This window comes from Bubalus kerabau, chromosome 22 (assembly GCF_029407905.1).
Source record: "Bubalus kerabau isolate K-KA32 ecotype Philippines breed swamp buffalo chromosome 22, PCC_UOA_SB_1v2, whole genome shotgun sequence".
Lineage (NCBI taxonomy): Eukaryota > Metazoa > Chordata > Mammalia > Artiodactyla > Bovidae > Bubalus > Bubalus kerabau.
The window spans coordinates 40,480,291-40,502,113 of NC_073645.1; the positions used below are offsets into that span (position 1 = coordinate 40,480,291).

General features: G+C 41.8%; 1 long non-coding RNA gene across 1 annotated transcript; it reads right to left on the reverse strand.

The window, feature by feature from the left end:
* Positions 1–10,262: 10,262 nt before the first annotated feature.
* On the reverse strand, positions 10,263–17,019 carry LOC129637032 (uncharacterized). Its single transcript, XR_008707303.1, has 3 exons — positions 16,908–17,019; positions 15,304–15,406; positions 10,263–10,353 (listed from the first exon to the last, which is right to left on the reverse strand). It is a non-coding gene; the product is annotated as an uncharacterized LOC129637032 (long non-coding RNA).
* Positions 17,020–21,823: the final 4,804 nt, after the last annotated feature.

Consider the following 21,823-nt stretch of genomic DNA (forward strand, 5'->3'; position numbering starts at 1 on the left):
TTTAGCATCATTCCTTCCAAAGAAATCCCAGGGCTGATCTCTTTCAGAATGGACTGGTTGGATCTCCTTGCAATCTCACATAAATATTTTCCTCTTTATATAGTTACTTCTTGTCTTTGCCCTTAAACTTTTTTACATAGTTGTAGTTATATATGTACATACCCATGTTTTTAAATTTTATATTGTACTGTAAACACTTTTCCATTTTCCTTCCACCTTTTGCAGCTTACATTTTAATAACTACATTTATATTACCACATAAACGTACTATAGTTTATCTAAGCAACACCTTTTTTTTTGAGATTCATGTGACTTTAGTATTTTGCAATCATGGAACCCTGTAGTTGATATTTTCATGCATATAACCTTTCTATCCCAAATTTTATTGGAAATATGATGTCATTAATTTTAAAAATACATGTGTTCATGCATATATTACCATCTCTTCTTTTCAAATGTCCATTATTTTTCTGAAGCTATTCCCAAATGAAAGCGATTTAGTAGGAAGCTGCCTCCCGGTAAAAACTTTTCTCTCATAATGACTTGCAATGCCAAAGATTCAGATTCAACTTCCCATTCAGTTTCCTCTAGGATGTTCTGTGCTTTTTCTTTGTGGAAGAGAACTTGGGGCAGAGGTCTTATCTAGCCTTAATTTTTGCAACAACTTTTTCCATCTTAGATCTACTTAGACAGCTTCATAGAATGAAGAAGGCTTAAGAAGGAGGAGAGGTCAGAGGAATCTGTCCCTAGATAATAATTATCTGTCAGCTGGAAAGGAACTCTAAGCCAGAGAAGAATGATGCTCCATGCAAGTCAGAAGTCCCTCCAGCAAGGATGCTGTAGCCCATGAGTTCTGCTCCCCCTAAGAAGATCTTATGCTTACTCTTTCTTTCTTTTTTATTGGAGTATAGTTGTTTTACAATAATGTGTTAAATTTTGCTGTACAACAAAGTGAATCAACTCCTTGTTGTTGTTCAGTTGCTCAGTTATGTCTGACTCCTTGCAACATCATGGACAGACTTCCCTGTCCTCCATTATTTCCTGGAGTTTGCTGAAACTCATTTGCATTGAATCAGTGATGTCATCCAACCACCTCATCCTCCGTCCTTCTTCTCCTCGTGCCTTCAACCTTTCTCAGCATCAGGGTCTTTTCCAATGAGTCAGCTCTTCATATCAGGTGGCCAGAGTATTGGAGCTTCAGCTTCAGCATCAGTCCTTCCAATGAATATTCAGGGTTGACTTCCTTTAGGATTGACTGGTTTGAACCTCTTGTGTCCAAGAGACACTCAAGAGTCTTCTCCAACACCACAGTTCAAAAGCATCAATCAGCTGTATGTATACATATATCCTCTCCCTCTTGAGCCTCCTTCCCTCCCACCCACCCTCATCCCACCCATCTAGGTCACCACAGAGAACTAAGCTAAGCTCCCTATGCTATACAGTAGCTTTCCACTATATTGTATATTAACACATATATATGAAATCTAGAAAAATGCTACAGATGAACCTATTCGCAGGGCAGGACTAGAGATGCAGATGTAGAGAATGGACAGGTGGACACTGCGGGAGAAGAGGGGACTGGGATGAACTGGGAGAGCAGCGTCGATGTATATACACTCATTCCTTCTTAATCTGCTGAGTTAGAGGCATTCTACCAGACCTTCCTGAGCAAACTTCCTAAGTGTTGAACTCATCCTTAGCAGTTACAAACAAGGGCACCAAAAATAAAAGTATCTTCTTAATGGGGTTGCTTAGAGAAGAATTTTCTCTGAAGATTATTTTTCTTACAAAAGAAAGTTTTTTAAAAAGAAGGGGGTGGGGAGGAGGTTAAGGAGCAGAAAGTTTCCTTTTGACAATTCTGTTAAGATTATCTAATCCTGTTTTCAGCTCTCCTTAACAGATGGGGCAAGGAGCTACAGGCATGGCAACTTTGATAAATCTAAAGAGTGACATTTCTGAGAATGACTTTTATCAGTCTATCTCAATGGAGAATTCATGTTGCTATAAAACAAAACAAAAAAAAATGCCAAAGAATTCACTTCTTTACTGTCAAATTGAGATTTGATGGAAGAAACAGCCAGGCAATTAATTATATTTAGGAACCATGCATCTTGGCTTTGAAGTTAAATGTATTTCCCTGTGGCTTTATATTGAGAGCAGCTTTTATTAAATTCAATTACTTTTCCCTCTGGTCCGCTCCATAAAGGTGCACTCACAGAGAAGGATGGCTCTTAACAGAATTATTTCCACTGGAAAAGATGATGATAAAGTGGGGTTGGTCACTAAAAAAGTGTTAGTCCTTCATAAGCAAAATAACAGGTGATAGGCTGTGTTCCTGGTGTCTTCAAGTTCAATCACCTTCTCATCAGCCAACAAAACAAATAAAGAATAGAAAAAAGTAAATGAAAGGGTCTTCTTATTTTCCATTTTGCTTCTTTCTTGCCTGTATCATCACCTAATGCCTTACCTTTTCAAGGAAGAGACCAACTTATCTATGAACCCTTGGGCCATAGGATTTCTCTCAAGATGCTCCCAGCATTAGAATATTGTTGGATTTGAGAAGAGCCCAGACCGCATGGTCTGGAAACAACATCATTGGAACATAAGTCATCAATTCTAGACCCACCTCTCTCTCTAGCCATATAAAACTTAATCATTTCTGTTGCATGAACTTTATTTTCTTCTTCTGACCAGCAGGCACAATGACTCTTGCCCTAGCCATCCCATACAACCCTTATGAGTAGCAATAGAGATGGTGAGATAATTGCAAAGCATTGGCACCATTGTTATAATAATTTATGACTGGTGGATTTCTGTTTCAATGCCACTTAAAATAAAACTGTGGCTTTGTTGAGTAATTTTCTTGTCCAAGTGTGCTCAGTTGTACCTTACTGTATGTAAAGAATGATTTTCCTCTCCCTAACTCACACAAGCAAAAATGTTTTAAAAACCTGATGTATTACTTGATTAGAAAATGACTGCAAAAGTTGACTGCATCGTCAACCAATCAGGTGGCAGCTCCCAAGGAGGGCATTTTCTAACCAAAAGAATAATGTATTTTTGTAATAAAATGACCAATTTTACAAGTCCCAGGCATTGCTTTAAAAATGGTTATATTAGGATCAAAAGCTTCAGGGCCACCTGGGACCAATAAGTGGTCTGTTTCCTTCAGAAACATCATCTACTTTAGCCCCAATCCTATGGTTCTGGCTCAGTGAAATTAAGAAGCATGAAAAACACAAGGCAAGCCCAGAGAGCTCGTAGAAGAAATTATGTAGGTAAAATTTGATATTATGGATAGGTAATTTTCCTCCAAGTTTGTGACAGAGAGAAGCCAAAGTTACAGCTACAATCAGCATGCCTTCCACCGGCCACACACTCCTAAAGTCGGATTCAAACACTCAGCAGCAAAATCTACAAGTGGTCTGGATAAATGCCACTGAACTTGGTTGTTCAGTCATGCTGTCCTCTCTCATTTTTCACTGCTGACACTCCTGGGGACATGAGTTCTAAGCAATGTCAGTTTCATCAGGCGTATCATTACCACCTCATAGGGAAAACCTCCTTAATGTCAGAAGATCGTTAAACTGCCACATCAGGACTTCAAGTGGATGGAATATATCTTCTGGCACTTTCTTTGGGTATACTGAGCTCAGCTGTTCTGTTGGCTTTAAAACAAATGAAAAACTTGGACATCCAGATGTGTTGACATCCCAGAACAGTGATTAAATCCCTGAGACATTCTATGTGCGGATTAGTCAATGGGATCAAGGGGGGACATAGGAGATAGTTCTGAGATTTAACGCCTTTGGAACAGAGTATGACTACCATGGAAGGATAAGCAGAAACACAGGTGGTGTATCCTCATTACCAAGCTATTATCTTGATTGTCTATCATATACAATGAGTTTATCTAAGATTCTGGGGAAAGACAAAAATCTGCAGGCTTGTAAGCCACATGAAGCAAAGACCATGTCAGTCTTGTTAGCCTATCTATCCATAGTGAGAAACATGGGGCCCAAATATATCATGTTCAATAAATTCCTTTATAAATGATGAACAAATGACTAATGTTTAAGATGTTGGTGTGGGCCTCCAATAAAATGATGGAATAATTACGGATGTCTAACTATACCCTTCCAACTCCAGTCATCAAAAACAAAAGAGGTGGACTTATGAAAACAAAGAAAGGTGCCATTTGCTTACCAAACATTTTAAGGTTTCTTTTGCATAGATAACTTTGTCATTGCAAGAATATAAATACGCTCCTACAGTATGGAAACTTTCAAGACTGGCTTCTGTCATTCAGTATAACTATATGGAGATTTGTTCAGGTTATTGAGTGTTATCAGTCCATTCTTTTCATTGCTGAGCAGTGGGCCAGCATACGGATGTACTAGCATTTTTTAACCATTCACCTGTTAAAGGACATCAGGTTGTTTCCAGTTTTGAAAATTACAAATAAAGTTGCTATGTACATTTACAGGTTTTCATGTAAATATACACTTTTATTTCCCTTATTTTTTTATTCTAGAACCAAAAACTTGAGATTACCTTATTGAACCAGCTTGGGTCTTCTTAAGAACCAGTCATAGGAGGGAGAGTAGGAGATGAAAATAGGTGTGACTGACTCATGCGAAGAACTGACTCATTTGAAAAGACCCTGATGTTGGGAAAGATTGCAGGCAGCAGGAGAAAGGGATGACAGAGGATGAGATGGTTGGATGGCATCACCGACTCAATGAACATGTTTGAGTAAACTCCGGGAGTTGGTGATGGACAAGGAGGCCTGGCGTGCTGCAGTCCTTGGGGTCACAAAGAGTCAGACACAACTGAACTGAATTGACTTCACCTATGTCATGAGCTCCACCTTGGGGTAGGAAGTTGGGATCAGCTTCCCTAGAATCATAGAAAACCTCAGACAGAAAATGGATGGTCAAGAACGCAGCAACATGCAGAACTGACCAAGGTAGCATCTCACAGTAAGGATTCTATGCTGCGAGTGGTTTGCTCTCCTGGTGAAGGTCTAACCTCAATGTCAGCCTTTTCTCCAAATGTATGCATGTGAAATTTGAGACCCTATGGCCACCAGTCCCCTCCTGTTCCCCTTCTCTTACTTGTTACATCTACCACCCTCAACACATACTAAAAGGTCCTTGATCCTTGGTTCCTGCTCCATGCCTTGTGTCTGGTGGTCCACTGGGGGTGAACCTGCTCCCTCCCTGTCTCTTCCTGCTTCTCACCCCAGACACTTTACCCCTTTCTCCTCTGCATGGCTGCACACTCCATTATCTGCAGGGGCAGATTGCTCCAGAGGGTTGCCAGTCTCTGCCTCGTGGCTCTCAAGGTAAATTTCACTGTTTGTAATTTAAGAATTTTAGAGAAGAAAGGAGCAAGAAGGAATGGGAAGAACCAAACCATCACCATTAGAAACTCTAACAAGTGTCCTGCCCATAGGATGGGCAACAGCCCATCCTGTCTTACTCTGATTTGGTCTTCACGCCCCCTGCCTCCCATCAACTGTGTCCCACCCACACCGGTAGCTGACATTTACAAAGACTGCATCTCAGGCCCTCTTCAAAGTGTATCACATATATTTCATTCTCACAATGACTAATTGCTCCATTTTAAAGATGAGGAAACTGAAGCTGTGAGAAACTCAGTGACTGTTCAAGGTCTCACAGCTTAATAACCATCAGAGTCAGGAATCAAATCCATGCTGTCTAGCTAGCCCACTGTGCTGGCTTCTCCAACATTCAGAATTTCCATGGCTCATCACTTTCACTTGAATTTTGGGGGAACTACCCAACTTTCCTCAGTAATTCAATTAATGATAAAAGAAGATAATAAAGGCCGGCAGTCATGGGACACAGACTCTGTGCTAGGCTCTAAACTAAGCACATTAACTGTAAAGGTGCTCACATCACACAGAAACACTGGAGAAACAAGGTTTAGACAATGTAAGTAACAAGTTCAAGGTCATTCAACTAGTTAGTAGGGGAGCCTGGGCTTGAACCCAGGTCTTTTGATGCCAGACTCCATAACCACTGGCTGCTGGCCTATAGTGTTGTTGCACTTCAGTCCTTTGGGCAGCCTTAGGTCCAGGGGGATCAGTTTCTCTCCCAGGAGACTCCTCATTACTCACAACCTCAGGAGTTCATGACACCATAGCAGGGCACCGTGTGCTCAACACTTCCCCAAATGCACACAAGTGGCTGATTTATTTGAAGTCCAGTGTGTACATGGCACCACCAAACAGACTGAATCAATTCTGAGCTAAGCTCCTTAGGAGCTTGAAAGTGAGAGTGAAAGTCACTCAGTCATGTCCAACTCTTTGCAACCCCGTGGACTATACAGTCTATGGAATTCTCCAGGCCAGAAAACTAGAGTGGGTAGCCTTACCCTTCTCCAGGGGATCTTCCCAACCCAGGGATCGAACACAGGTCTCCCACATTGCAGATGGATTCTTTACCAGCTGAGCCATAAGGGAAGCCCAAGAACACTTGAGTGGGTAGCCTATACCTTCTCCGACCCAGGGTCTCCTGCCTTGCAGGCGGATTCTTTACCAACTGAACTATTAGGGAAGCACTATTTTCATTATTCATTATTTTATATTTTTATTTATTAGTTTATGCTCAATAATTACCACAGTGCTTAGCATATAATAGCAGCTCAATAAATATTCAACAAATGAATAAATGAGTATTATTTTAGCTGAAGAGTTAGCATAGCCTTTAAAAAACTTCTACCCAGGTAATTCCTAGAATGTCGATGTTCACTCTTGTCATCTCCTGTTTGACGACTTCCAATTTTGGGGCTCCAAAATCACTGCAGATGGTGATTGCAGCCATGAAATTAAAAGACACTTACTCTTTGGAAGGAAAGTTATGACCAACCTAGATAGCAGAGCATTACTTTGACAACAAAGGTTCATCTAGTCAAGGCTATGGTTTTTCCAGTCATCATGTATGGATGTGAGAATTGGACTGTGAAGACAGCTGAGCACTGAAGAATTGATGCTTTTGAACTGTGGTGTTGGAGAAGACTCTTGAGAGTCCCTTGGACTGCAAGGAGATCCAACCAGTCCATTCTAAAGGAGATCAGTCCTCTGTGTTCTTTGGAAGGAATGATGCTAAAGCTGAAACTCCAGTACTTTGGCCACCTCATGCAAAGAGTTGACTCATTGGTAAAGACCCTGATGCTGGGAGGGATTCGGGGCAGGAGGAGAAGGGGACGACAGAGGATGAGATGGCTGGATGGCATCACCAACTCGATGGATGTGAGTTTGAGTGAACTCCAGGAGTTGGTGATGGACAAGCAGGCCCGGCGTGCTGCAATTCATGGGGCTCAGATCATGAATTCCTTATTGCCAAATTCAGACTGAAATTGAAGAAAGTGGAGAAAACCACTAGACCATTCAGGTACGATCTAAATCAAATCCCTTATGACTATACAGTGGAAGTGAGAAATAGATGTAAGGGACTAGATCTGATAGACAGAGTGCCTGACAAACTACGGATGGAGGTTCCTGACATTGTACAGGAGACAGGAATCAAGACGATCCCCAAAAAAAAGAAATGAAAAAAAGCAAAATGGCTGTCTGGGGAGGCCTTACGAATAGCTGTGAAAAGAAGGGAAGCAAAAAGCAAAGGAGAAAAGGAAAGATATACCCATTTGAATGCAGAGTTCCAAAGAATAGCAAGGAGAGATAAGTGATCAGTGCAAAGAAATAGAGGAAAACAATAGAATGGGAAAGACTAGAGATCTCTTCAAGAAAATTAGAGATACCAAGGGAACATCTCATGCAAAGATGGGCTCAATAAAGGACAGAAATGGTATGGACCTAACAGAAGCAGAAGATATTAAGAAGAGGTGGCAAGAATACACAGAAGAACTGTACAAAAAAGATCTTCATGACCCAGATAATCATGATGGTGTGATCACTCACCTAGAGCCAGGCATCCTGGAATGTGAAATCAAGTGGGCCTTTGAAAGCATCACTACGAACAAAGTTAGTGGAGGTGATGGAATTCCAGTCGAGCTATTTCAAATCCTGGAAGACAATGCTGTGAAAGTGCTGCACTCAATATGCCAGCAAATTTGGAAAACTCAGCAGTGGCCACAGGACTGGAAAAGGTCAGTTTTCATTCCAATCCCAAAGAAAGGCAATGCCAAATAATGCTCAAACTACTGCACAATTGCACTCATCTCACACACTAGTAAAGTAATGCTTAAAATTCTCCAAGCCAGCCTTCAGCAATAGGTGAACTTCCAGATGTTTTAGAAAAGGCAGAGGAACCAGAGATCAAATTGCCAACATCCGCTGGATCATCAAAAAAGCAAGAGAGTTCCAGGAAAACATCTATTTCTGCTTTATTGACTATGCCAAAGCCTTTGACTGTGTGCATCACAACAAACTGGAAAATTCTGAAAGAGATGGGAATACCAGACCACCTGACCTGCCTCTTGAGAAACCTGCATGCAAGTCAGGAAGCAACAGTTAGAACTGGACATGGAACAATAGACTGGTTCCAAATAGGAAAAGGAGTACGTCAAGGCTATATATTGTCACCCTGCTTATTTAACTTATATGCAGAGTACATCATGAGAAATGCTGGGCTGGAAGAAGCATAAGCTGAAATCAAGATTGCCGGGAGAAATATCAATAACCTCAGATATGCAGATGACACCACCCTTATGGCAGAAAGTGAAGAAGAACTAAAGAGCCTCTTGATGAAGGTAAAAGTGGAGAGTGAAAAAGTTGGCTTAAAGCTCAATATTCAGAAAACTAAGATCATGGCATGTGGTCACATCACTTCATGGGAAATAGATGGGGAAACAGTGGAAACGGTGTCAGACTTTCTTTTTTTTGGCTCCAAAATCACTGCAGATGGTGATTGCAGCCATGAAATTAAAAGACGCTTACTCCTTGGAAGGAAAGTTATGACCAACCTAGAGAGCATATTAAAAAGCAGAGACATTACTTTGCCAACAAAGGTCCGTCTAGTCAAGGCTATGGTTTTTCCAGTGGTCATGTATGGATGTGAGAGTTGGACTATAAAGAAAGCTAAGTGCCAAAGTATTGATGCTTTGGAACTGTGGTGTTGGAGAAGACTCTTGAGAGTCCCTTGGACAGCAAGGAGATCCAACCAGTCCATCCTAAAGGAGATCAGTCCTGAGTGTTCATTGGAAGGACTGATGTTGAAGTTGAAACGCCAATACTTTGGCCACCTGATGGGAAGAGCTGACTCATTTGAAAAGACCCTGATGCTGGGAAAGATTGAAGGCAGGAGGAGAAGGGGACGACAGAGGATGAGACGGTTGGATGGCATCACTGACTCGATGGACATGGGTTTGGGTGGACTCTGGGAGTTGGTGATGGACAGGAACACCTGGCATGCTACAGTTCATGGTGTCACAAAGAGTCGGACACGACTGAGAGACTGAACTGAACTGAACTGAACTGAACCCAGGTAATATGGCAGGGTTTCACTTTGCTGAAAATACAGGTCATAGACCAAAGCAGGAGAGTGTGGAATCATAATCATTTCACTCAGTATTAGACCTTGCATGCTAAGTCACTTCAGTCATGTCCAATTCTTTTCGACCCTATGGACTGTAGCCTACCGGGTTCCTCTGTCCATGGGGGTTCTCCAGAATACCAGAGTGGTTGCCATGCCCTCCTCCAGAGGATCTTGCCAAACCAGGGAATGAATCCATGTCTCCCACATTGCAGGCAGATTCTTAGACTTGATGTTGAGTAATGCTAACACAGCCTTGATGCTTTTCCAAACAGTGAAACTGCCGAGAAACATAAAATGGGAGGAAAACAAAGGAGAAAGAGATGCACAAAGGAAAACCCACAAGAGCAGAAAATTCAGGTCAGAAGTTCAGGAGGAAAGAGAAGTAAAGACTGATCTCAATAAAATAGAAAACACGGAGTAATCCCAGGCAAGGGGAATGAGAAGGAAGCTTGCAATGCTGGGGCCAAAGCAAAGATTACAGAGAAACTTTGGAAAAGTAGAGAGTCAAAAGAAAAGCAAAAGTCAAATACATAATAAAACCTGCGTGAATAAAAGCCCCACTGAGACCCTGATAAATGTAACTCGTCACATTCGAAGGAAAGTTCAGCAAAGGAGGGTGCTGAGAGATAGAAGAGAGAACCTGGGGAAGAGTTTTGCTTTCAGGATTTGATTTGCTCACTTTTTCTTTTTCTTTTCCTTTTTTTTTTAAATTTTATTTTATTTTTAAACTTTACAAAATCGTATTAGTTTACTTATTTTTAAAAGGAAGGTGAGCACAGCTGTTCAGTGACATCAATTTCCCAGGGGTGGCTGGCACCTGTTTGCATACCTACAAATAAAAATAAAGAAAACTCGCTAAATTCCTGGCCCATTTTACTGTGGCTTTTAAGACAGAGCAAAAGATAGGCTTTCACTGGGTATTGACACCTTAGAATTTCCTATCAAATACTTTGACATTTGTCTCTGAAATGTTCTTATCTGTTGCTGATAGATGTGAGGTTGTCAGGGTTGTCTCTGTGGTCTAGAAATGGGTTCTGTGAAACCCACCCAGGGGCCTTGCTAATGTGCACTGACGACAACTTATCTTTAAGGAGGAATTTGCCCAAGGTCACTTGGAAGGAAGGGTTCATTGCAAGATGTGGCCAGGCTTGCCCACCACCAAACAGGTTGGCAGAATCAAACCTCATGTCTTCATGGCCTTTGATGAGCCTTTGGGGTTACTTTGCTTCACTGAATAGCAACCAACAGCAGTATATTGCAGCACCATCTAAAAAAAAAATCTCTCATTTTAGGAGTGATTTTTCAAAGCAGGTGTTCCCTAGGAGGGCTTCCCTGGTGGCTCAGTGGTAAAGAATCCACCTACCAATGCAGGACAGTCGGGTTCCATCCCTGGGTCAGGAAGGTCCCCTGGAGGAGGAAATGGCAACCCATAACAGTATTGTTGCCTGGGAAATCCCATGGACCGAGGAGCCTGGTGGGCTGCAGTCAGATGGTGCCAAAAGAGCTGGACACGACTTAGTGACTAAACAACAACAGTTCCCTAGAAAGGCATGGGGCCAAGACAAATCCACTGTCCCCTCAAACCATACCTTTCCCCTCTTCCCGCTGGGATTACCCCAGTGAGATCCAGGCATGAGAAGATCAAGAATGACTTTGAGTGACAAATGCAGTTACCAAGGGCAACCTGGGAAGAAAGGCAGGGCTGTGAGCTCCTCCTCGCCAAGGGGCTGTCTTTATGAGTCTCAACCAATTGCCTTCACCCCACCCAAAGCACTGAATAAAAGGATTTGTCAAACTCTTTTTCTGCCCTGAGCCTTTGCATGTGCTGTTCCGTCTGCCCTTCTCCCATCAATGGCTGTCTTCCACCTTCAGGACCCACATAGAGGTCACCACTCCAAGGGAGCCCTTTCAGATTTCTGGTCTTAAGGAGATTCTCTGACTTTATTGACTTACAGAGGTTCATTCTTTTCCTTTCCAAATGTACTACAGCTTATAACCATGTACCCAGTTATCTGATTGCTCAATGCCAGACCCCACAGCCCCACCCTGGAAGCCCCATGAGAACAAGGACTTTGCTCTCATCTCTACCAGTAAAACCTCAAAGTCCAATAGCATGCCTGGTCCACGTAGTGGGTCTACAGACATTTGCTTCACAAATGATTGTACAATCCTAGAAATGGCTCTACTCACAACTATGGGCGACTCTATGAAGCATTAATAAAGCTGACAAAGCAAAGTAGCTTTTGACTAAGAAAATAATAAGGTCAAAAATATAGAAAATTATGAGCTCATTACAAAGAACAGATTCATCAAGGATTTACTCTCAAGGATCTATGACAATATTGTATGCAACCATTTCATACTTGTTTTAAAGTACTTGTAATAATTCTACAGGAAGTTCTTCAAGAGAAATGGACATATTAGAAGGAAAGTTGGGTCCTCAGGAAGAAACACAAAGCATTAAAAGTAGTAAAGTTATTTTTTCTCTTCATTTCCTTAAAATACATATGAATTTAAAAAGCAGAATATAATATTGCAGTTTATAATGTATATAAACGTAAAACATGAAAATTCTAGCTTGCAGGTTGGCAGTTAGGTAGAAACTAACAGATAAAGTTCTCTGTAAGTAAGATTTCCATATTTTATATATAACTGCACAATAGTATGCTCAGTAGACTGTAAAAAATAAAAAATGGATTTGTAATCTTTAAAGTAATCATTTAAACAATGCAGAGTTATAGCTAGAACTAATAGACTATAGTTATATAACTATACACTAGTTAATGAAAGGGAATTCTCAAAAATATTTAAGTAAATGAGAAGAAGGCAGGGAGAAACTGAAGTAAAAAAGGGGGAGGTGACAATTAGAGAACAAATAAAGTAGAAAATAATAGACCTAATTTCAAGCATACTATTTATATTAAACTTTAATGTTTTTTTAAATATTATTTTTGTGGTTTTGTTTGCTTATTTTTTAAAAAGTATTTATTTATTTATTTTTGCTGGGTCTTCACAGCTGCAAGGGATTTTCTCTAGTTGTGGCAAGTGGGGGCTACTCTCTAGTTTCAGCACATGGGCTTCTCATTGCAGTAGTTTCTCCTGCTGTGGAGCACAGGCTCTAGGGAATGCAGGCTCAGTAGCTTTGGCTCCTAGGTTCTAGGGCACAGGCTCAGTAGCTGTGGTACTGGGGCTTAGTTGCTCCAAGTCACTTGGGATCTTCCTGGATCAAGGATCAAATCCATGTCTATTGCATTGGCAGGTGGGTTCTTCACCACTGAACCACCAGGGAAGCACCTAAATGTTAATGCTCTAAACATTCCACTTAAAAGAGAGACTGTCAAAACGAGACTGTCAAGACGAGTTAAAAAAAGAAAGCGCCAACTATGTTCTATGTGCTTTACATATGCTAACTCACTCAAGTCTTCTTATAATTATCAGGCTCTATGAGGCTGTGAAAGATGAAATATGCTACTGCCCAGCTCACACAGCCACTGAGGGGCAGAACTGGTTTTGAACCCGGAAGTGTGGCTCCAGGACCCACTAATCTAAGATTTACAGAATAATCCTAACTAAAACATTCAATCAGGATTTAACCTAAAATTGTGGTATACTTGTATTTTGAGGATAGGTGGAAGGGAGGGAGGAGAATGGGAGTAAGTATGAGATAAACTTAATCTCATCTTGCACAGGAGAAAACTAATAGAAAAGTGCCTAAAAATCATGATCCAATGGAATGCACTATACGTTTAAGGGAGAGACATGGAGATACATTTCAGAAGAAAGAAATAGAAGAGGCCTCTAGCCAAAGGAGAGCTCCGCAATGTGCAAGAAGGGCATGGAACTATTATTTTTTTTTTTTTTGTTTGGCCCTGCTGCATACAGGATCTTAGTTCCCTGATCAGGGATCGAACCCATGTCCCCAGAAGTGGAAGCACCAGGGAAGTCCTGGAACTATTATTTTTAACTTTTTCCCTTGTAGCAACTTTTGACATTTTAAAATTATTTGTGTTTATTTGGTCTGATTGAACCAAGCTTCTGAGAGGGCGTGGCAAGAGAGTGGACAGGGTGGGCAGCTGACGTTTGTGTCAGTCAGCACCAACTCAAGGCCCGGGCTCGAAACACAGTGGGAGCAGCAGCTGGTTTAGCACAAAACGCCAGGTAAGTGCGAGCTGAGCCTCATCCTGTCAGAGACGGGGTGGGATGAGGGCTGTGCATGCTTATTTAGATGGCGTAGCTGCCAGGCACAGCTGGGTGTTGAGATCTTCAGCCCAAGCTGGCTAGGTCTTCTAAAAGTAGTTGAAAAGCTGGACTTTTAAGTCTTGATAACTAATTCAAACCATTTTGCACGTATTGCATAGGCCAAACAAAATATAACTGAGGGCCTGATTTGACCCATTTGTCACCAGCTTGCAATCCTGTGTGTGTGTGTGTGTGTGTGTGCGTGTGTGTGTGTGCGTGTGTGTGTGCATGTGTGTGTGTGCGTGTGCACTATAGTTAGGGGAAGGCCAATACTTGAAATGCAATGATCTGAGTTCATCACTCTCGGTTAATAATACACCACTACACCATACATTATTTATTGTTCCATGTGTGACCCTTTATTTCATATTTTAAAATTACATTGTTTATTCTTTATTCCCTGCTCCCACTGTCCACCACTACCACATCCAGTCCCTCCAACTGACTCAAAAACTTTCGTTTGCACGTGTTCTTGTAAAATGCATACTGTTTTGCATGTAAATACTGCTGATTTAAATAAATAGTGCTATTATATAGATCTTACTCTGTGCCTTGCTTTTTATCAGGACGATGTTTTTCAAGTTGAGCCATGTTACAGTGCAGACATCTATTCTGTTATTCCCAACTACTGCATAGCATCTGTGGTCCTCCCACCCCCATACCCACTTTCCCCAGTTGCTTCATAGTTCCACTACGAGAAACTATGCTGCAATAAACGTCCTTGTACGTCTCGTGAGAAACCTGTGTGAGCATTTGCTTGGAATACACCCTGAAAAGCAGAATTGCTGAGTCATAACTAAAAAGCCTCTTGTTGAGGGTGAAAGAAGAAATTAGAAAAGCTGGCTTAAAACTCAACATTCAAAAAACTAAGATCATGGCATCCGGTCCCATTATTTCATGGCAAATAGAAAGGGACAAAGTGGAAGCAGTGACAGATTTTATTTTCTTGGGCTCCAAAATCACTGCAGACAGTGCTTGCAGCCGTGAAATTAAAAGATGCATGCTCCTTGGAAGGAAAGCTATGACAAACCTAGACAGTGTATTAAAAAGCAAAGACATCACTTTGCCGACAGGGTCTGTATAGTCAAAGCTATGGTTTCCCAGTAGTCATGTATGGATGTGAGAGATGGACTCTTAAGAAGGCTGAGAGCCGAAGAATTGATGCTTTCAAATTGTGGTGCTGGAGAAGACTCTTGAGAGTCCCTTGGACAACAAGGAGATCAAATCAGTCAATCCTAAAGGAAATTAACCCTGAATATTCATTGGAAGGACTGACGCTGAAGCTCCAATACTTTGGCCACCTGTTGCAAAGAGATGACTCATTGGGAAAGACTCTGATGCTGGGAAAGATTGAAGGCAAAAGGAGAAGAGGGTGGCAGAAGATAAGATGATTAGAAAGCATCACCAACTCAATGGACATGAATTTGAGCAAACTCCAGGAGACAGTGAACGACAGGGAAGCCTGGTGTGTTGTAGTCTATGGGGTCGCAGAGTTGGACACGATTTAGTGACTGAACAAGAGCAAGATATGCAGGCTTACCATGCACTGTCCTGCCTTCCAGTCTCACAGGCAGGGTAGGAAGGTGCATATATTCCTACATCCTCACCAACACTCGGCATCATCCAACTTTCTTCTTTCCAGCCTAATGGAAAATGAAACTTCATTGCTCTGAGTCCAGTGGGTACTTCCAGAATTAACACAAACAATTTATCTTGGGGACCTCAACAGACTTTAAAACTCTGTGTTCATCCTCAGACCCAAAAGGTAGGTGATTCTCCCCCACTTTATAGTTGACTCACTACACAACAAAAGGCAAAGTCAAAATCTGACTGTACCTCTGAAACTGTGAATTCCACCTATGCCAAGGAGGGATGGATGAGAACTGCCTTTCTAGCCATTGTATTCCCCCATCTATTCAGTTCTGTATTCCAATCGCTAGAATGTACTTCTTGGATGGGAATAAGAAGACATACTTTCTACTATGATGTTTTGTCAAATTCAAAGAATAATGAAAGTTAGATAAGTAGAAGTCCAAAGCATAGTCTCTAAAATGAATTTTTTCAAGGGACTTAAAAAAAAGTCACAGTCGCAATTTGGGATGAAATGCACTAGGGTCACAGAGAAGTTACTCTAATAAGAGCATATTATTATTATCTAGTCCAGAGTCATGACTGATGCTGTCTTGTCATTACAGAAGTTGCTTTTTTCCCCCTCCTTTTTGTGCAGCATAATATATCCCCCAAAAGTTTGGTACTTAAAAACATTTTTCCCTAAAGCAGCAGGAGTGATTATCATGGATGATAAGTAAATTTGTCAGCATTAGCGCAGCAAAGTAACTTTCATCAATCTACACGAGACTTGTCTGAAGGCTCGAGGGCTGTTGCTGACTCACAGGCTGTCAGTTTTGGAGCTGGGCTTTCGGGTGTATGCTGTGTTTTGTTTTCCATTCTGCCGTTGTGAGAATATTATGGGTAATTTAATATTTTCTAAAATACTGAAAGTCCTTTTAATTGAATAAATTTACTGAAAAGCTTCATAGATTTAAATGGTCTTATGAGTCATTTTCTAGGAAAGATTGATTTCTTTAAGAGGATCCAGCTGTAACTTGTCTGAAGCATTGTACAAATTCTTTAGGAGAACTGATGACTTTTTCCTTGTCAGCCTAGTTGAAAATGATACTCAATAGTTCTATTTATCAGTGGGGAAAACTTGTTTAAACATATTCAGAATGCTGCCCCTGTTTTTATTAAATCTAATCCTTCTGTTTTCCTTGTTAAGAAGGTTTAAATATAAACACAATCAAATTTATTCTATGTGAGCTGTTAAAACCCAACAGTAATACAAAGAGGACCAAAATAGCTGAATCATAATTCACATTAGAAACACAACTGCCATTTACTTATTTATAGCACAGAATGAGAACACCCAAAGAGATAAAAAAAAAAAAAAAAAAAGAATGAGGAAAGAACCTGGCCACAGTTAAAACTAGTGAAACTGACTTTGGTAATCCTTGACTCTAGATTTCTCAGGACAGAGACCAAGACAGCCTTCTTTATAGACTCAGTTCCTGGAAATGAGCCTGTCAGCCAGGAGGTAACTTACTGAAATTGCAGCCACCACAATAAATAACATCTTCTTCCTACCTGAGATGCACAGAAGAGTCAGACAGCTGGAGACAAAAATACCAGCTCTGTTCAAGATAAAGCTAAATTAGAGGGCATGGCAGCATTGTGAATACAGAGTGGACTTCTGAATCCTTCACCCTGACTTAGATGGAGTTGGCCACTCAGCTCCGGGCAACTGGAGGTCCCCCTACAACTGGGAGCCTGAAAGTTCACTGCCCCCCAGAAAGTCGCTGGAGCTGAGGAGGTGCGGCTCCTTTCCCAAACCCGCAATCAGGTAAGCCACAACCATTTTTTGGCAGGGGATTGGGTGGAGAGAAGCTGGAAGTTTTCCAAAGGGCTTTATCCTTCTGGAAGCAGAGTGGGAATTGTTACCCCTCTACAGAGACATATAGGCTTTCCTGGTGGCTCAGTGGTAAGGAATCGACCTGCCAATGCAGGTGACTCAGGTTTGATCCCTGGGTCAGGAAGATCCCCTGGAGAAGAAAATGGCAACCCACTCCAGTATTCTTGCCTGGGAAATCTCATGGACAGAGGGACCTGGAGGGCTGCAGTCCATGGGGTCTCAAAAAGAGTCAAATACGACTTGGTGACTAAACAACAAATAGAGACATACCCTGTGGAAGTGAATGCCTAGTTGTTGTTTAGTAGCTAAAGATCAGCTCTTTTTGAGACCCCACAGACTGGACCGCACCCATGGGGATTTGTGGTTTTAAAACTATATGGGCTTCACTATTCAACTCTATTCTTGTTGTGGTAACTGGAATATGTATTAGCAAATACCCCTCCAAATTTAAAATTCATCTCATTCTTTAGATCCATTTTTTAAATCTGCCTTCTATTTAGATTGAATCATGTTATTCAAAGAAATTGCTTGGTCATACTTTCATTTATATATTTTCATTTTACTTTGGTTCTGTATTATGACTTAGTCTACTCTTTCTCTAAGCTGTTGCTAGGGAAACTCAGGAATTCTAAGCATAGCTACTTGAATCAGGACAATGTTCTTAATGACCTTAATTGGCTAGGAAGAAGAATCCTTGTTATAGTGTTTTCTATTCTGTTTTGGGTTTTAGAATTTCCGGATTGTGACAAATATTAAACAAACGATCACTTTGATTTGGGATTTCCGGCTCAGATCAAAGTCACCATTGTCAAACACTTAAGGAGAGGTGATGACACGAGGGAGGGCTCTGTGGTATAGAATGCAGACATGCAGGCATGGGCATCCAACGGCATTTTTTGCAGAGTGGCTCCCCTGAGGTTCAGATCAGTACGGAAGACACCTGGGTGTCAATGCTCTGCAGGTGTCTCCCCTACACTATGGTCTTTAATTTTCACACAGTTCCTTTTGTATCATCTTAGCCCTGGGTTCAGATCAGGATTGATTGCTCAAAACTGAGCTACTCAAATTACATCCAGCTACTCCTCTGGATGTTTAGAAGGCATTTTGTAAAAAATAGAAGTGAAGAATGTAAAACTTTAGATGTGCAGTTTTAGAGCTGGGGGATCATCAAACCTACTAGCCCTCCAACCCACATCCTCGATTTATGAAATGGGGAAACAGAAGCAATCAAGGTTAGGAACTTGAACAAAATTACAAAGCTCATCAGTGACCAGGTCAGAGCTAGAACTCAGTTTTTCAGATCCTCTGTCCATCTTTCATCATCTCTGCTTCTCAACTGTAGGGAACTTCTGGGAAGAATAGGCCAAGAGTCAAGAGAAGAAGGCAGTGTGACTGCTACCTTGTTACCTGATTCTGTGTTTAGTGCTGAAGTATTTCACCAAGGTCAGCAGTAAGTTGTAGATTGCACATTCTGGTCCAAAGCATGGCTGTCTCTTGGTCCTCACATTTTTCAGCTTTTATTTCTCTTCACAATACACTTTATACTAAAATCCAAGCCCACTCAGAGAAGGCAATGGCACCCCACTCCAGTACCCTTGCCTGGAAAATCCCATGGATGGAGGAGCCTAGTGGGCGGCAGTCTATGGGGTCTCGAAGAGTCGGACATGACTGAGTGACTTCACTTTCACTTTTCACTTTCATGCATTGGAGAAGGAAATGGCAACCCACTCTAGTGTTCTTGCCTGGAGAATCCCAGGGACAGGGGAGCCTGGTGGGCTTCCGTCTATAGGGTCGCATAGAGTTGGACATGACTGAAGCGACTTAGCAGCAGCAGCAGCCAACCCCACTGGCCAGATCAGAACTCAAATCTGTGAAATACAGGTAAGAGGTGATCCCTAAGTGTGCTTCCTTGCTTTAATGGGCCCAGAATGTAAGTCATTAAATTAGCCTTGACTATTTAAGGTTTATTTGTTTGGGGTGTTGTTTGGGGGATCCTGGGGATTCCAGCAGAATGATAGAAAAGTTTTGGTATTAAATTTCAAAGTGTGAAAGTGATAAGGTCAACACCAAGGTGAGAAAGGGTGGGAGGGCCCCCAGGGAAGAAGAGGCAAAGACACCATTTACACACACACACACACACACACATACACACACACACACACACACACGTGTGCCCCAGCTCCAGGGATCAGACTGATTACAAACATCCACCCGGCACTCCTGCTTGGAATCTGTCTGGAAAGGCACAGGGCAGTCCCAATTGGGTCCTTCTGATTTCTGAAAAGGCTATCAGCACGTTCCATCACAGCTAAGAATTGGACACCTTGGCGCAGCCACAGAGCCAACTCAGGGGAAAGGAGGGTGGGAAAGGCCAAGGATGCTGACAAGAAATTCATGACAGCCCCCGAGGGGGAAAAAGGAAAAACCCACCCAAAGAGGCCCAGGAAGGAAGGCTTGACCAGGTGGCACCGCTTCAGTTTAATTAGACAAAGGGAGGGCGGGGGGAGAGGGAGGGGTCTGAAAGCAGAGACACCTGGGGAGCCAAGGGGGGACGGGGCAAAGGTTGAGAAAAACAAGCCACCTGGGACCCTGATGGAAACACTCTCCAGCGGGATGAGGTGTAAAAGAGGCAGGTCAAGAAGGCTGGCAGAAACTGGAGGGCAGAAATAGAGGATGCGGAGGGGTGGGCACTGCCCATCAGGCAGTCTGCTGTCAGTCAAGAGAGGTCAAAGGAACTAGGAAGGACAGGGATGTTACTAAGAGAATGTCCTCACCTGGGAATAAGAAGGGATAAATGTCAGGTCAGGAGATGGCACAAAGTACAGGGGTCTAACCTAAAAATGTCCTTTTTCTTCTTTTTTCTCTCTCTCTCTCTTTTTTTTTTTTTTGGCTATAGTTTACGAATAGTATGATATTTTAAAAATTGAGGTATTGTTGATTTACAATGTATACATTTCTACTATACAGCAAAATGATTTAGTTTTGTATATGTAGTCGCTAAGAGTCGGGGATGACTGAGTGACTTCATTTTCACTTTTCACTTTCATGCATTGGAGAAGGAAATGGCAACCCACTCCAGTATTCTTGCCTGGAGAATCCCAGGGACAGAGGAGCCTAGTGGGCTGCAGTCTATAGGGTCGCACAGAGTCGGACACGACTGAAGTGACTTAGAAGCAGCAGCATACATATGAGAAACACTGGACTGGAAGAAGCACAAGCTGGGATCAAGATTGCCGGGAGAAATATCAATAACCTCAGATATGCAGATGACACCACCCTTATGGCAGAAAGTGAAGAGGAACTCAAAAGCCTCTTGATGAAAGTGAAAGTGGAGAGTGAAAAAGTTGGCTTAAAGCTCAACATTCAGAAAACGAAGATCATGGCATCCAGTCCCATCACTTCATGGCAAATAGATGGGGAAACAGTGTCAGACTTTATTTTTTGGGGCTCCAAAATCACTGCAGATGGTGACTGCAGCCATGAAATTAAAAGACGCTTACTCCTTGGAAGGAAAGTTATCACCAACGTAGATAGCATATTGAAAAGCAGAGACATTACTTTGCCAACAAAGGTTCGTCTAGTCAAGGCTATGGTTTTTCCTGTGGTCATGTATGGATGTGAGAGTTGGACTGTGAAGAAGGCTGAGCACCAAAGAATTGATGCTTTTGAACTGTGGTGTTCGAGAAGACTCTTGAGAGTCCCTTGGACTGCAAGGAGATCCAACCAGTCCATTCTGAAGGAGATCAGCCCTGGGATTTCTTTGGAAGGACTGATGCTAAAGCTGAAACTCCAGTACTTTGGCCACCTCATGCGAAGAGTTGACTCATTGGAAAAGACTCTGATGCTGGGAGGGATTGGGAGCAGGAGGAGAAGGGGACGACAGAGGATGAGATGGCTGGATGGCATCACGGACTCGATGGACGTGAGTCTGGGTGAACTCCGGGAGTTGGTGATGGACGGGGAGGCCTGGCGTGCTGCGATTCACGGGGTCACAAAGAGTCGGACACGACTGAGAGACTGAACTGAACTGATGCATATACATTCTTTTATGTTCTTTTCCATTATGACTTATTAAGGGATAGATTGAACACAGTTCCCTGTACTGTACAGCAGGACTTCATTGTTTATCCATTCTATATATATAATAGTTTGCATCTGCTAACCCCAAACTCGCATTCTATCCCCTCTCCTCCTGCCCTCTGCCTTGACAAACACTAGTCTGTTCTTTATGTCTGTGAATGTTTCTTATACAGTATAATTTTATGAAAGTCAAATTAGATTTTTTTTGTCTCCTTTTTTTTTTCATTGAAAAATTTCAAACTCTCTTGGAAGAGTTGAAAGAAAAATGCACTTTTTACTCATATATCCTTCACCTGGATTTACAATTGTCAGCATCTTACTACATTTACTTTTAGCTGTCTAACTGTAACCTTTTCCCTGTCATTTGAAAATAAGTTACAAACACCAAAATGCTTCATTTTCAAATTTTTTAACATGCGTCTCCTAATAATAGGCCATAACCATCAATATACCTGGGAAAATTAACATTAATTTTATTTAATATATAGTTCATATTTAAATTTCTCAATTG